This window comes from Macaca nemestrina, chromosome 11 (assembly GCF_043159975.1).
Source record: "Macaca nemestrina isolate mMacNem1 chromosome 11, mMacNem.hap1, whole genome shotgun sequence".
NCBI lineage: Eukaryota > Metazoa > Chordata > Mammalia > Primates > Cercopithecidae > Macaca > Macaca nemestrina.
Window position 1 is genome coordinate 99,336,761 of NC_092135.1, and position 16,333 is coordinate 99,353,093.

The 16,333-nt window shown below is 38.9% G+C and overlaps 1 protein-coding gene across 3 annotated transcripts in view; it reads right to left on the bottom strand.

Moving 5' to 3' along the window:
• The window catches only part of LOC105468101 (trafficking kinesin protein 2), a 76,122-nt gene that overhangs the window by 54,519 nt on the left and 5,270 nt on the right, over nucleotides 1-16,333 (bottom strand). Inside the window, exon 1 of one of the 3 annotated variants that reach the window (XM_011718073.3) lies at nucleotides 4,460-4,477. The exons of the other annotated variants lie outside the window; for them this stretch is intronic. The gene's annotated coding sequence lies outside the window, so the exon portion shown is untranslated. Of the gene's footprint in view, nucleotides 1-4,459; nucleotides 4,478-16,333 lie in introns of those variants that run through there. 3 annotated transcript variants of the gene reach the window in all.

A 16,333-nucleotide genomic window follows, 5' to 3' on the forward strand; every position in this document is an offset into this window, starting at 1 on the left:
GGCCTGGTGGTGACAAAATCTCTCAGCATTTGCTTGTCTGTAAACGATTTTATTTCTCCTTCAATTATGAAACTGAGTTTGGCTGGATATGAAATGCTGGGTTTAAAATTATTTTTCTTAAGAATGTTGAATATTGGCCCCCACTCTCTTCTGGCTTGTAGAGTTTCTGCTGAGAGATCCGCTTTTAGTCTGTTGGGCTTCCCTTTGTGGGTAACCTGACCTTTCTCTCTGGCTGCCCTTAACATTTTTTCCTTCATTTCAACTTTGGTGAATCTGACAATTACGTGTCTTGGAGTTGCTCTTCTTGAGGAGTATCTTTGTGGCGTTCTCTGTATTTCCTGGAGTTGAATGCTGGCCTGCCTTGCTAGGTTGGGGAAGTTCTCCTGGATAATATCCTGAAGAGTGTTTTCCAACTTGGTTCCATTTTCCGCGTCACTTTCAGGTACACCAATTAGACGTAGATTTGGTCTTTTCACATAGTCCCATATTTTCTGGAGGCTTTGTTCATTTCTTTTTACTGTTTTTTCTCTAAACTTCTCTTCTTGCTTAATTTCATTCATTTGATCTTCAATCAGTGATACCCTTTCTTCCACTTGATCGAATTGGCTACTGAAGCTTGTGCATGCATCACATAGTTTTCATGCCATGGTTTTCAGCTCCATCAGGTCACTTAAGGTTTTCTCTATGCTGTTTATTCTAGTTAGCCATTTGTCTAATCTTTTTTTAAGGTTTTTAGCTTCTTTTCAATGGTTCAAACATCTTCCTTTAGCTCAGAGAAGTTTGTTATTACTGATCTTCCGAGGCCTACTTTTGTCAACTTGTCAGTCATTCTCCGTCCAGCTTTGTTCTGTTGCTGGCGAGGAGCTGTGTTCCTTTGGAGGAGAAGAGGTGCTGTGATTTTTGGAATTTTCAGCTTTTCCGCTCTGGTTTCTCCCCATCTTTGTGGTTTTATCTACCTTTGGTCTTTGATGATGGTTAACTAGAGATGGGGTTTTGGTGTGGATGACCTCTATGTTTGTTAGTTTTCCTTCTAACAGTCAGGACCCTCAGCTGCAGGTCTGTTGGAGTTTGCTGGAGGTCCACTCCAGACCCTATTTGCCTGGGTATTACCAGAGGAGGCTGCAGAACAGTAAATATTGCAGAACAGCAAATGTTGCTGCCTGATCCTTCTTCTGGAAGCTTTGTCTCAGAGGGGCACCTGGCTGTATGAGGTGTCAGTCAGCCCCTACTGGGAGGTGTCTCCCAGTTAGGCTACTCAGGGGTCAGGGATCCACTTGAGGAGGCAGTCTGTCTGTTTTCAGATCTCAAAGTCCGTGCTGGGAGAACCACTATTCTCTTCAAAGCTGTCGGACAGGGACGTTTAAGTCTGCAGAAGTTTCTGCTGCCTTTTGTTCAGCTATGCCCTGCCCCCAGAGGTGGAGTCTGCAGAGGCAGGCAGGCCTCCTTGAGCTGCGGTGGGATCCACCCAGTTTGAGCTGCTGGGCTGCTTTGCTTACCTATTCAAGCCTCAGCAATGGCGGACGCCCCTCCCCAAGCCTTGCTGCCACCTTGCAGTTCGATCTTGGACTGCTGTGGTAGCAGTGAGCAAGGCTCCGTGGGTGTGGGACCCTCTGAGCCAGGCGCGAGATATAATGTCCTGGTGTGCCCTTTGCTAAGAGTGTTGGAAAAGGGCAGTATTAGGGTGGGAGTTTCCCGATTTTCCAGGTACCGTCTGTCACAGCTTCCCTTGGCTAGGAAACGGAATTCCTCAACCCCTTGCACTTCCCAGGTAAGGTGATGCCCTGCCCTGCTTTGGCTTACCCTCCGTGGGCTGCACCCACTGTCCAACAAGCCTTAGTGAGATGAACCTGGTACCTCAGTTGGAAATGCAGAAATCACCTCTCTTCTGCATCGCTCATGCTGGGAGCTATAGACCGGAGCTGTTCCTATTTGGCCATTTTGGAACCCTTCCCTGTCTAATATTTCTTAAATTTCTGGCTCAACAGCCAACTGTGTATCCAGAATGATTACCACATTTGAGTATGGAGTAGATGTAGACTGAAGATTATCTCTGAGTAATCTTCACATAGAAGGACATGAAGCCTAAGAAACTATGCTCCTGCTAATAAAGTTTCAAGTGCCATAAAGCTGGGATTATCAAGAGTGATGATTACTGAAGCTCATTCCTTCATGGGTCTGAGGAAGGTTTGCTAATAACAAAAAAGTCTTAACTATACCTAGCATCTTTCTCCATAGCAGTGTGGCTACACATTTCCTGTTGGTGCTACAACAAATTACCATAAACTTAGTGGCTTAAAACAACATCAATTTATGATCTTACAGTACTGGAGGTCAGAAAAATGAAAAGGTTTCAATGGACCAAAACCAAGGTGTTAGAAAGTTTATGACCCCTCCCTCTGGAGGCTCCAGGGAAAAATCATTCCCTTGCCTTTTCTAGCTTTTAGAGTTGTATTACTTGGCTCAGGGTCTCTTCTACGATCTTCTATGACAGCAGCATAGCATCTTCAAGTCTCTCTCTGCTTCTACTATCACACTGTTTTCTTCTGCTGTCAGGTCTCCTTTGCCTCACTCCTATAAGGACACCTGTGATGACATTTAAGGTCAAACTGGATAATCCAGCATAATCTTCCATCTCAAGATCCTTAATGTAGCCATGTCTGCAAAGTCCTTTTCGTATATAAGGTAATATTCACAGGATCCAGGGGATCAAGATCTAGATATCTTTGAGGGCCAGTATTAAGCCTACTTCAGTGGTTAAGAATGTGGATTCTGGAACTAGAGTGCCTAAATTTGAACTTCAGCACCATCACTTACTGGTTGGGTAATCTTGGACAAATTACTTGACCTCATTTTTTCATCAGTTAAGTGGGCCTAATAACAGGGTCTACTTTATGGGGATTAAGTGAATTATGAGAGGATAATAGTAGCAGCTACCTCAGAGGGTTATTGAGAAATAACATGAGTTAATACACATAAAGGTCTTAGAATAATGTCTTAGAATACAGTAAATGCTATGCAAGTACTGGTTATTATTAATATTTCTATCACCAAAGTACGATTTTATAATAATTATTATTATTGTTATTGCACCTTACACAATGTTGGGCACAATCTAAGGCCTACTCTCAATTGCTTGATAGCATCTTCTTTCAACCTAAGAAAGAATTTACTTCCTGCTTTCTGATGAGTGACGTTAGCTTAGTGTGATTAATCATTCTCTTTCTGTCTCTCGGATGCATGAATAAACCAAAAGCTTATACAGAGTCCTAAATGCAGTAGAAACTAAACTTTGGCAAACACAAATGACGCATTTTCAGTGCCTTTCCTAATCTGTGCACACGTATTCTGTGCACTTTTTTCAGGGCCATCTACTTTCTTTGCCGGATCTTTATTCAGTCTTTTTAGGAACAACTTCACTGCTTTTCTTTATAAAACAACCAATCAGGCATGTATTATTTAACAAGAAGCCAGCCTTTGTAAGCCATGCACATTAAGAAGAAAATAAAGCAAAATAACTAAGTAACTTATTTTAAGAAGCATGAGACTTAAAAAGAACAACCAAAACATGTCATTGACATAAATATTGCTGGCAGGACACAACATGGCTAATGACTTAGATAGTTTAGCCCAGCCATGGAACTAATTGGTCAACAGTGAATGCCTAAATATAGGCCTTGTGCCTAAAAAATATCTCGCTACTTCCTTAAAATAGGATACTCTGGCCAAAACAGCCTTATTGAGAAGGCTAAAACAACTCTGGGAAAGTTCACCTCTGCTGGGCGTAAAGCCTGGGATTGCAAAAAATGCAATTATTTAGTGAAACAGTTACACTGGAAGTATATTCAAAATTTTTATTTTATAAGCAATGATTTGGGGATTAATTAAAAAACACGTGGGCTGCTGAAATGCATGCAGGAACAGTGCCAATCACCAATTCAGCAATAGTTCTCTTAGGCAGTGGCAACCTAATCCAGACAAAAGATAAGCTAATTTTAAAAATGGTAATTTACCATGTCCTTATATAAAATAATATATTTTTGACAAAGACAGAGACTCACTAATTTTAATGTATCTGGCTACACTACAGATAAAGTTTACAAAAAACCACAGTAATTTAAAAACCAGATATTAAACCACTTAAAGACTCCATCATGGCTTCAGTGCTAAGAGCTGAAAAAAAAAAGGCGGGAGGAGCACCACCAGCAAAACCCAGCCTGAAGCGTGAGCAGCAGACCTCAGGAAGGCAGAGGCCACATATCACTATCCAGCTGCACCGACGCCGCGGGAAAGCTACACTGGCTACATTCAGCACAGCCGTTCTATCAGCAATTCTAAAGTTCACCCTGAGGAAATAGGATTTGTGACCAGCAAATATTTTGTCCCTCTTTTTAATTGTCATTTGACTTAAAGATAAGTAGGGTGTTCAGAATATGAAATATATGGAGGTCGCTCTACTTACAAACAGGCTGAATTCCAAAAGGCTGTTAAATCCATTAGTTTAAACGTCCAAAACCATGTGTGAGATTTAGTTTTATGGGGTCAGTATTTCCTCCTAGTTGAATATTTTGGGCATTTTAAAAACTGCCCTGTTTGTTTATAATGAATATCTGCTGAGGCAGGCAACCCCTCCCTGACACAATCTTCACCAACAGGAGAAGGGAGGTAACCTCTGGCAGCTAAGGAATCCCTATCAGAGCTTCACCTGCAGATTAGAAAAGGCCTTGAACCCATGGTGCCAGCCGTGGTTTTTGATAAGTTTCCACAGCAGCACTTTAATTCACCATGCTTAAAGTTCTTGAAATCCTAACCTTCACCTTTGACTAAACAGGCATTCCACTTTAACCACAATCCTCTGCCAAAACCATTTCAGTCAGTCACATGTCTTCACCTCTGGCTGACTGTCAACTGCATGGGTACATCTTTTGTCACACATCATGGACTGTCCGTCATAATCATTCTTATCTTCCAATGATATATCTAATCAGTGTAAGTTTCTCACTTTCAAATTTTTACACAATTTCTACTTTTGTGCCCATTAATCTATCACTAGCATTGCTTTCAGGGACAAAAATGGGATTTGTAATACAGAATACCTCAAAACAATGCACTACAACAAACATGCTATAAATAATAATAATGGCCGAGTTGAAAATATTCCTCTGTTGGTGACCAGCACAGCTAAATCCCTTGCTCTGGAGTATACTTTGTCCCTATCCATAAAGTTCGTAAGTTACAAGTTTTAAGCAGAAGAGTTTCAAAGGATTTACGAGAAAGTTAATCTACCATGCAAAGACTTTCTGTCCTATAGATTTATACCCCAAAATCATAATATTTTTGGATTATAGAATAAAAGAACACCAAACTCTTAAAGAAATTGCATAAGCAACTGAATAAGCAATATCAACATGTTTTCAAACTATACTTCTGGACAGGAATTCTATCTTTTGCTTGATGTTGCAGAGTGACATTATCAAAGGACATAGGAGATATATAAAAATGCTTAATACAGCATTGGTTAATATTTATACATCCCTAGTTTTATGCTTTGTCCCATCATCCATTTGTTTTCAAATTCACTGTTTCTATGAAAGGTCATGATTGGCTTAGAAATCTGAATAACAAAGCAAATTATTATTTGCCAGTCAAAAATAATTTAGCAATGGTCATATGCAGTTTAGTCAAAGGAAATAAGATAGCTCAATAATACTAAAAGGAAACCTCAAACAGGTAGACTTCAGTCTCACATTTCATAACGCATTCTTGATTTCTTTCTTTTTTTTAAATTTGAGACAGGGTCTTACTCTGTTGCCCAGGTTGGAGTGCAGTGGCATGATCTCCACTCACTGCAACACTCGCCTCCTGGGTTCAAGGGATCCTCCCACCTCAGCCTTCCAAGTAGCCTGGACTACAGGCACCTGCCACCATGCTCAGCTAATTTTTGTATGTCTTTGTAGAGATGGGGTTATACCATGTTGTCCAGGCTGATCTCGAACTCCTAAACTCAAGTGATCTGCCTGCCTTGGTCTCCCAAAATGCTGGGTTTACAGGCATGAGCTACCATGCCTGGCCTTAATTTATTTCTTTAAAAGAAAGAGCAACTTGACATAAACTCTACCTGAAATTCTGTAGTTTCTTAAGTGAGCAATATCTTCTCTCTGCCATTTGGCATAAAAGCTACTCAATGCTATATAATAATATTCAAATCTAACATTGCAAAAGCCTTTTCAAGATAGGTTTTCTTATAACTTTTCAAGAATGGAGACTGAGTTTAGTAGGCATTCAAATATTTGAAAGTTAGATTAATGGAGAAAATAAGTGTTACTTAAAGGGTTATTATTACCAAATCATACCTAACAAAGTACACATTTTATTATCTTAACATCTGACAACAGTGCTTCTTATAGGAAAGAAATACTTTTTGTTTGGGAAAAGACTTGGAAAAGTCTCTTAAGGTAGAAGGTAAGGTTTCATAGCACCAAAAAGAAGGCTAAAAACTGCTCTGCACAAGACAGGGAAACAACTTTTTTCTTTCTCCTAAAAGGGAGAGGGAAGAGCGAGAGGTCTCATGGAGATGGCAGGAGCTCAGAGAGAAGATCAGGAATCTGCAGAAATCACAGGGAGGGTTTTGGCTTCCCCATATGAAACCTTCACATGCAACTGAAGGTTTACGGCAACTATTTCACTCTTGAAGGGTCTGGACACTCAGCTGACTCTTGGGTTAGACATATTAAAATATTACTTCACAAGGGCAGTTGCTGTCAATAATTTATATTCCAGGATATTAATAAAATATCATAGTTACTATATTTTTTATTATTTTCAACAGAAAATTATGTCCTTTTGACTAAAGTAATGATTGAAAAAGAAAAAAAAAAAGTATAGGTCTTCAAAATGAGTAATGCAGAGTAAATGGCATTACAGAGTTCATGGATTTCCTGTTCTCTTAACCAAAAATGGGGGAACACAACTCAAGCAGAGGCATTTTATACAATAGAATCTGTGGGTACTAAAACATGTACTATACTTCTAGAACCAAATAAATCCTTCCTGAACAAGTCAGAAAGAATTTTCTTTCAATGATAACTGGCAAAATTTAGACACTAGTTTCAATAAAAAGATACCATTGACCGAAAACCTGGAAATACTTAACAGAAGATTAGAAACAGACTGAATAGATAACAATTGTGCTAACAGATTTAAGAATATTTCTGTATAATCTGCTCTTCAGAATTTATCCTCGAATAGCTAGGAAGACCCCTTGAAACAGCACTTTCACATAGCAATAAGGAAAACACAAATTTTAAAAACAGCAACAAGTCAAGAAGAGGTAGAAAATCTATGGCCTTATTTCTCTTTGTCCTCTCTAACAACAAAACACAAATTTGCTTTTGGTGGCTTAAGATGATTCTAAATCCTTCAGTTATTTAAAAATTATAGTCCTTAATGCCTTCAGAAGCAGAAGTCCCCATACGATCAGTGTCAAAAGGAAAACTATAGGCAATATAGCTCTTCAAGTCAACGAAGTAATCAGTGGCACCAGGACATACAATCTTACATGACCAGAACAGAGGGTAACTTAAAATGGCGGTGAGTGATGGTCAGGATGGAGGAATATTATAAACACATATAATTCTAGATTTATTCTAGAATTATCTGCATATTAAAGACATAACCATTTTAGTAATGTAATTTTACTAGGCTACAGACTTTCTAATTATAGTATGTTTAGACATAAGACTCATTGTTCTTCAAAACCAGTTGCCACAAACAACTCAAGGGCTTCGAAGATAAGGTTACTTTTTGAGGGAGAATTGACATTCAACAGATGCCTTTGGTTTGCCCATGAAATTCAGGGCAAATAAGAACAGGTAAATATTTTGAGATATGACTGCTGGCTATCTGCAACCCAGGAGGTTATTAGATTCAGAGCTTGAAGGCTATAGTAAATAGGAGGCTGTGGAAATCGGGGAACTCTCTTCCTCCACCTGCCTTTAACGGCAAGTATCCCCAGTTCTTCAGGATTCTCTCATGGGCCCTCTCTCTCTCCTTTCTCTCCTCTGGAATCTCATCTACTTCAAAGGCCTCAATTTCCAACTACACTTACTCTCCAAGTCTCTATCTTCAACCCAAATTGGCATTTTGTGACTTTATACTGGAAATCTCAGTACCAATTTATAATCATTACCATAAATTCACCACATTCTAAACTGAACTCATTTTTCCTTCTCCCATTAAATGTTTTTCTTTTTCTGCTTCACTAACTAGTTGATATCACCAATTCACCTGATCAGCAGAGCCAAAAATCTAAGCATTATCCTTCCTTTTCTCAATACCTGCTTTCTATATAGTCACCAGTTCTGTCAATTTATTCTCCAAGCCTATTGATATGGCCCTAGTTTAATCCTTCTCTGTCCCTGGCTACAGTTTCCTACCGTGTCCTTCAGTCTTAACCCTCTCTACTCTGAGCTAATGTGGCTCTAAGAACGCTTACTGCTATTCTGCACACCCTCCCCACTCTCAGCATACCAGTCCTTATGCTTCAAATGTCCTCCACCCGTAAATACACACACAAACCTAGCAACTTGGTTTTTCATGCAGACTTTCTTATAAGGGAAAAATATACTAACTCTATGGGGACCAAAATATGTAGTCCACTTGGCAGCTGTACTGTATATTAAGACCACACATCCTGGCTTATTTATCATTCTTTAATGTGTTTTATTAGTGTATCATTTTCTCAGGGCCTTATCAACTCAGTACAGCGAGAAAACTTCAGTTTCCAGACCTACACAATTGAAGAGGAGATACCACTGCCCTGTGAAACTTTTCCTGAGCAAAAGGAACCAGCTCTTTGACACTGAAAGCAAAAATCAAAACATTTTAGTGAAATTCATGACTTTACTGAACAATAAAACAAATGAAACTAGCACTCAGAAGGTTTCTAAGACGAGCCAATAATGGTAAATAATTTATGATAAAGACACAAGAGCCTTCTGTGTTTCAAATGAAATGCATATGATAAAGAAATATGTTCTCAATTCTGTTGCGAATCAATCTTTCCTAATAATAATAGTTAGCTGATAGTACTTACTAGGTGCCAGGCATCATGTTAAACGCTTTCTGTGTATGATCACCTCCTTTAATCCTCACAATTCCATGAGGTGAATGCTATTACTGTCATCATTTTACAGACAAGAAAATTAAGGCTTAGAGGTTAATTACTTGTCCATATGAAGAGCCAGGAATCGAACCCAACTATGTTTTTCCAAAGCTAGGGCCTTCACCCTCTGAGCTTTACTAGCAAGGGACTGGAGTGTGAGGATAGGGAGTGTGTGTGTAGTTTGCAAAAGTCTCAGATAATTCTACCACAATCCTATGTCTCTACTCCACTTTTTAAAAACACTTAGTGGTTACTAAATACAGAAGAAGAAGAAAAAAACCAAGTAATCTGCTCCCCTTAACCATTTGTTCTTGAGCGATTTATATTTGCTTTTAGAAATGACTTATCTGGTTCCAAAGTTGGGTGTATTTACAAGAAGGCAGAATAATCTGTGTGTGTGCTGTATGTACATCACATGATTCTTAATAAGACAACTCCAAATCTGACTTTGGTTCTGTTTTTAAGTGGGTAATTCTACAATACCAAGAAAATAATATAGATGTATTACCACAAATTGGGAATCATTCTGTTACTTGTTTTGACCTGCTAAAAGCAGTAAATGGAACATAGATAAAAAATAAATCTCTATTCCAATAAATTAAGTCTACCTCTATCTTAGCATCTTGCAAATGACAGGCATTCAATAAATATCTGTTAAATGAATGAATCAGGCGGTAGTCAAATTACATCCTTGTAGTCTATAGTAGGGAGGAACATGAACTACATAAGAACATGAGACTGTTAGAATACATGGAAATGGAAAGCTTTCTTAGCCTAATTTACAAAAGTCTACACAGGTCTCTCATGGGTTTCAGTAAAGGTATGTGTACGTGCAGGGCTATACTAACTAAGCCCATTGGTTACTTTGAAGGTGCAAACATTCCCTAGAGATGGGACTGACAACATGGTGGCAAAAATACCACAAAATCTTTAACACTTTTCTTTTTTTGCTTTTGTCGGTTTTCCATAGTTTTCTTATTTTAAAAAAACATTGATGGTAAGATGTTTTCCTCCTGAAGTTAATATATGATAATGAGGAAAGTCCAATAAACTGCCATGGGAGGAAAAAAAAAGTCCTTAGATAGGCTGGACAGAAAATAATTTGATGACTCAGCATCATTACTAAGAATAGCAATTACTGTATTATAATATAATGACTACAGTGATATCCTCCAGGATTATAAACTTTTAAAGAGCCTTTTCTGGGTGATGTAGCCAAGATGGCAAAATAGAAAATGACCCGCTTTTATCTGTCCCCCAACAAGCCTGCACCCATCCACAGTTAAAGAGCTCTTTCTCCGGGTACTAAATAATCCCAAATTGCTAATTTTTAAAAAGATTTTAAGCCCATTTCTAATTTTGTTTCCTCCCTCACTGTGAGGCTATCAACTATTACACTTTACTGTTGCTAGCTTGCCTCTCCCCTTTCTAACTTGCTGTTGGCTGAGAAACCAGATAACCAGGTTATCAGAACACCCATAAGGTGCCTGTTTGACTGAACTCCAGGACCTGTTTTTCTGCCCTTGGCTGGGTTCCCAAGTACCGCTTTCTTTCATCCCTCCAGCACCAGGGATTTAGCTGGCTTTCTCTTCCTCCTTTGGCACTGTCGGCAAGTGCTTTTCTCACCTGGTATTCTTTTACCTAGCCTAGCTGTGAATACACTCTGTCCTTTCTTAACTGTCTCCCAAGAAAAGACAGCTCTTCCTCTATTCTTTTGTGAAATTGTACTGATAACTGCTAAGGGAAATATAAGGTGGATTACAAGTACGGAAAAAAGGTTTAGGAAATCTTAACATTCCTCATCGTAATTTTTGCTCTTAACCCATTTATGCCTACTGTTGCATTATTGGAATGCTAAACTTGTGGGAGTCATATCATACTGTTCAAGGTCATCGCCAAGGTCTAATTTTTCACACAAAAAAATTTGCAAACTGTGGCATAAATGGGTTAATCAGTGTTTACTGACTCCCTTTCTTGGATGATCCCAGAAGATGGCCGCCCACTAGTCATTTCTCCCTCACTACGCTGCAAGTTCCTCAAAGGAAGGGATCTTATTTTTGTATGTCCAAAACCTAACAGCAACTGACACACAGTCGTCTTGCAAAATACATACCTACTACCTAGAAGCTTAATCATTAAAAATATCAATACACTGAATTACAGAAGTAATTTAATGAACAAAGTCGATATTAATACATTTTCAATACAACATCAACTAAATGAATTGCCTTGAAAAACACAGTTAAGCTAAGATTGAATATTCTAAAGAAAAACACTTATGTGCTTTATGAAAAACTCTGCATAAAAGGGTCTGGTGTTAAAAGGGTGCTTTATCATTTTTATAGCAATGACACACTATACACTTTTCTGTAATAACTAAAAAGAACTAGTTGTCAGTCTCATAGGAAAGCCAAAACTGAACATTCATTTGGCTCATTGCTTAGTTTTATCACCATTTCCACTAAGAGCATTTGCAGCTGATCATGAATGCATTTAAAATAAGCCCCACATCAAATGAGAAGTGATCAGATATCTTCTTTTAAAAACTCACAATTGCTAATAAAAGCTTCATGTGTACTCTTTCAATTTTGTAACTAAAAATAAAACAAAGGCAAATTCAGTGGTTTGGCCTAGTACTGGCTGAGAAAGTTAAGAATGGTTGAAATGTTTTTTTAGTTGTTAAATTACAGGCTTTGGGAACAGTAGTAGCATCTCAGAGGCATTTTAGTTGGTTTCTAGTCTCCTCCTCCTGCTTTCTTCCTCCAGACAGTGTGCTCTTTCTTTTTTTTACTTTTCTCCCCCGAGACAGAGTCTTGCTCTGTCGACCAGGCAGGAGTACGGAGGCGCAATCTCGGCTCACTGCAACCTCCATCTCCCGGGTTTAAGCAATTCTCCTGCCTCAGCCTTCAGAGTAGCTGGCATTACAGGCGTGCACCACCATGCACAGCTAATTTTTGTATTTTTAGTAGAGATGGGTTTTCACCACATGTTGGCCAGGCTGGTCTCGAACTCCTGACCTCGTGATCCACCCACCTGGGCCTCCCAAAGTGCTGGGATTACAGGCGTGAGCCACCATACCCGGCCGATGGTGTGCTCTTTCTTAACCAACAAGCTTCCTTTTGCTTCAACTTATACCACTGGCCTGAATAACCCCAAAGAAGGATGCCTATGGTGGAAAGCAATAAGAGCAGAGAGCAGAGATTTGATGTTTGGACCCCAAACATGATATACTTTACAAAAATGATGAATGTTTAGCAATCAATTTTCTAAATTGACTTGCATTTTAAATATAAAGAGGCAGTTACGTTCTTCTGAAAAGGTCACACCACCATGTGGAATAGGGATGCGCAAATTCAGTCGTCAACTGTGGGCCTCACTCCATAGGCATGCCCCCCATTATCCTCTTAAACATCCTTTCTTTCCTGAGACAATTCCATACCACATCTTTTCTCACTTATCTCTGACCCTCTATCTGTTCTTCATTTCTCTTATTCTCATTCCTCCCAACGATAAATCCATGTAATCTATAGCTAGCTTTTGCTCTAACCTGAGAATTATGGACAAACATAATCTGTTATGCACTTGAACACTTGTTGATCATAGTGTAAATTAGTAATCCTCTTAGAGAAGGAACTGGGTGGCTGGAAGACAGAAAAGAGAGAGAAACTTACTTTTTATCATATACCTTTCAATTTTTCTACCATGTGTATATGTATACCCAGTTAAAAAGTAATTAAATACAACTCAACAGTCCTCTTCCTGCCTTCTCTAAACCTTGCTCTGTTAATTATCCCTATCCTCCATCAGTTTCACCTTCTTCTTTGGCTTATTAAACAAGCTCAAGTTCTTTTATTTTATTAAAATCTACCATTAAAGAAACCCCTACCTTTCCCAAGTCTTCGAGTTCCCCTCTACCCCCTCTGTCCTTACCCAGGCTTCTTCAAATACTCTCATTTTGTCTTTCCCACCTCTCATTCATCCCTTAACCCCACTACAACCTGATTTCTTCCGAAACCACCCACCTTGGGTCATCAACAGTCCCTGCTAATCAATCCAGTTATGACGTCTTAATTGTTACCTTATATCATCTCCGGTTTATACTGTTGACTGCTCCCTATTTCAACTTCCCCTTCCTTGGCTCTCCTGGAGAGAGAGATCTTACAATGCTCATTCTCAAACTCCTCACTGGATCATCCCATTCCCTGCCCTTGATCCTTAAATTTTAGTGTTTTCCAGAGTTCCAACTGTGACCACATTTTGTATTGTTCTTGTTGTAGTTGCTCTTTCATTACCTTTTTGCCAACTAACTACTACCACAGATTAAATTATTTTTTAGTGTTAGTGACTCCCAATCTGGCTCTTCAGACAGACTTCTTGACTCCACTCAAATTTCCCACAGGCTGACTATGATCCACTGAATACTAGATTTGTCTATCCCTCATCCTGCCACATTCAATCCATTAACGAATCCTGTACACACTACCACCGATATATACCTCAAATCTACTCACTTTTCTCCATCCTCTCTTCCACCATCCTAGTTCAAACCACCATCATCTCTTAGGCTAGGAACCAACAAACCTCCTAACAGGGCTCGGCTCCATGCTTAATCATGGCCTTAAACAGGGTTCTTCTCCATTCTCTATAAGCAGCAAGAATAGTGTTTTTAAAGCTAAACTCCTTCTTTAAAAAATCCAGGGCGGGCACAGTCGCTCACGGCTGTAATCCCAGTAGTTTGGGAGGCCAAGGCAGGCAGATCACTTGAGTTCAGGAGTTCGAGATCTGCCTGGACAACATGGTAAAACCCCATCTCTACAAAAACATACAAAAAGTAGCAGGCATGGTAGCACGGGCATGTATTCCTAGTTACTTGGGAGCCTGAGGCAGGAGAATCGCTTGAATCCGGGAAGCAGAGGTTGTAGTGAGCCGAGATCACACCACTGCACTCCAGCCTGGGTGACAGAGCGAGACTGCATCTCAATAAATAAATAAATAAATAAAATGAAATTAATTAAATAAATACATAAACAAATAAAAATAAAAATAAAATAATACTTTAAAAATCCAAAGGTTCTCATAGTACCAACAATAAAACCACACCTCTCATCACAGTCTGTGAGGTCTGGCCTAGTCTGGTCCCTGCCTACTTCTCCTCCTTCATCTTGTACCAGTCTCCTCCTTGCTCATACTCAGCCACAGAGACACAGACCTTTTGTTACTTCTTTTAATTCCTCATCACACTCTGTTAACTCTGGGCCTTTGCAACTGTTGTTCACTGTACCTGGAATACTCTTTCTCTCTTGTTCTCTATATGCCAACTACTTCTCACATTTAAGTCGCAGCTTAAAACTTACCAGTGTACTTGATCTAAAGTAGCCTCCTTTGCCCACCTTTGTTCTCTAACTCAGCATCTAGTTTGTTTCTTTCACACATATATTACAAAAATTGTAATAATATATTTGTAATAATATACAAAATTGTATGTGTGAAAGAAACAAATTGGATGCTGAGTTAGAGAACAAAGGTAGGCAGAGGAGGCTACTTTTTCTTGAAAGGAAAGAGAGGCTGCCATCTTCTCCCTCCTCCTTGCTGATCAGAAGAGGAATATAAAATGTCAGAAGCTCAAGCAACTCCATAAATAATTAGTGTTGAAATGAACTATTAGCTAAACTGGTGGGGGAATTCTTTCACCATTAACATGCATAATTCATCAACTCCATTGTTACACAATACAGTATAACACTCTTAAATTAGACTCTATTTAATCATTCCTTCCTATTTTGTGCCTTGTCAAAAAGCTTTCTAAAAAGAAAGAACTCAAAGTTTGGCAAATACTGACAGATAAATATAGATAGGCTCCAAAGACCTCAAGGATCTTTACAAAATGAATTAGTTCCACTGCTATACCACCAGCAGACTTTGTACGCTCATTTTCTAGCATGAATAAACAACAATACAGGGTAAACAGTGTATCTTCAAGAGGTTATGTGAGTCAGTAGTAAAGCTAAGAATAAAGCTAGAACATTACTTATAACATATGTAAATATTAAGCAGCCAGTTGAAAAAGAAAATTTCAATACAGTGACCTCAATTAACAACTGGTCAAACAGCTGTTCATTGAACAGTTTTCAACAAATGCCACTTGAATTAAACCAAATGTACTAAAAAAAGATAAACAGTAGTACACAGCAGCCTCTGCCCAAAGGGAGGTTAAAGATGTAAGAAGTCTAAGCTCCAAAAGGGAGAGCTCTAATGGTCTGGATTAGATCTAATATCCAATGAGCTACGAAATCTAAGAAAATAAGATGCTACCAGATAATAAATATTTGATGAGTGTTACAACAGAATTGTTAGGAGAGAGCTCTCTTCTAGCTGAAGTGTTGTGGCTTCACACAGGATGTAAGATTTAAGTGGACTCCTTAAGGAGGAAAAGATTTGGATAGTTGAGGAGAGTATCTGGTAGAAGAAAATAATAATGATAATATCCAACAGCAAGTAGCAGACACAGCCAGGTTGGCAGCAGTATACGACCAATTTGAGTGGGAAGAATTATGCAGAAGGTATTTGGAGATTTAAATTTGACTAGTTGAGATTAAGAAGTCTCAACTTGATCCTGCAGGGAACACATTTCTAAATAGAAGTGACATTTGGAGAAATAAATGTAAATGCAGGATGCAGGATAAATTTTGGGAATGGAGAGATTAGAGACAAAAATAATTAGAAAATTTTATCACATTTACACATTGATTATATTAATAAAGGTATAAACTAGGTGAAAGGAAATTATAAGAAGGATTTACGGGTTTGTGAGATAGTGAAAATAGGACCTGTTGGGGCTAGATGAACTTTTTCCTTTCCTAAAAGATAACTGCATCTGGCATATGCCTCAATTATTCAGGCTTGAAACCTTACAACTTCTCTTGCCCCTCACTCCCTGAGAATTCTCTTCCCCAGACAGTTGCCCCTCCCTGCAAACTAGCTCTCCAACTTCCCCAACCACACAACATATTCCAGCCAAAAGAAAGGACTGCATTTACTAGCTTCATAGACACACCAGGAAATTCTCAGTCCTGTAACTCTGTCCATGCTATTTCTTCTAATTTTAATGTCCTCTCCCCATTATACATATGCAAATTCTAGCCATGCTTCCCATGCCAGCTCAATGCCACTTTT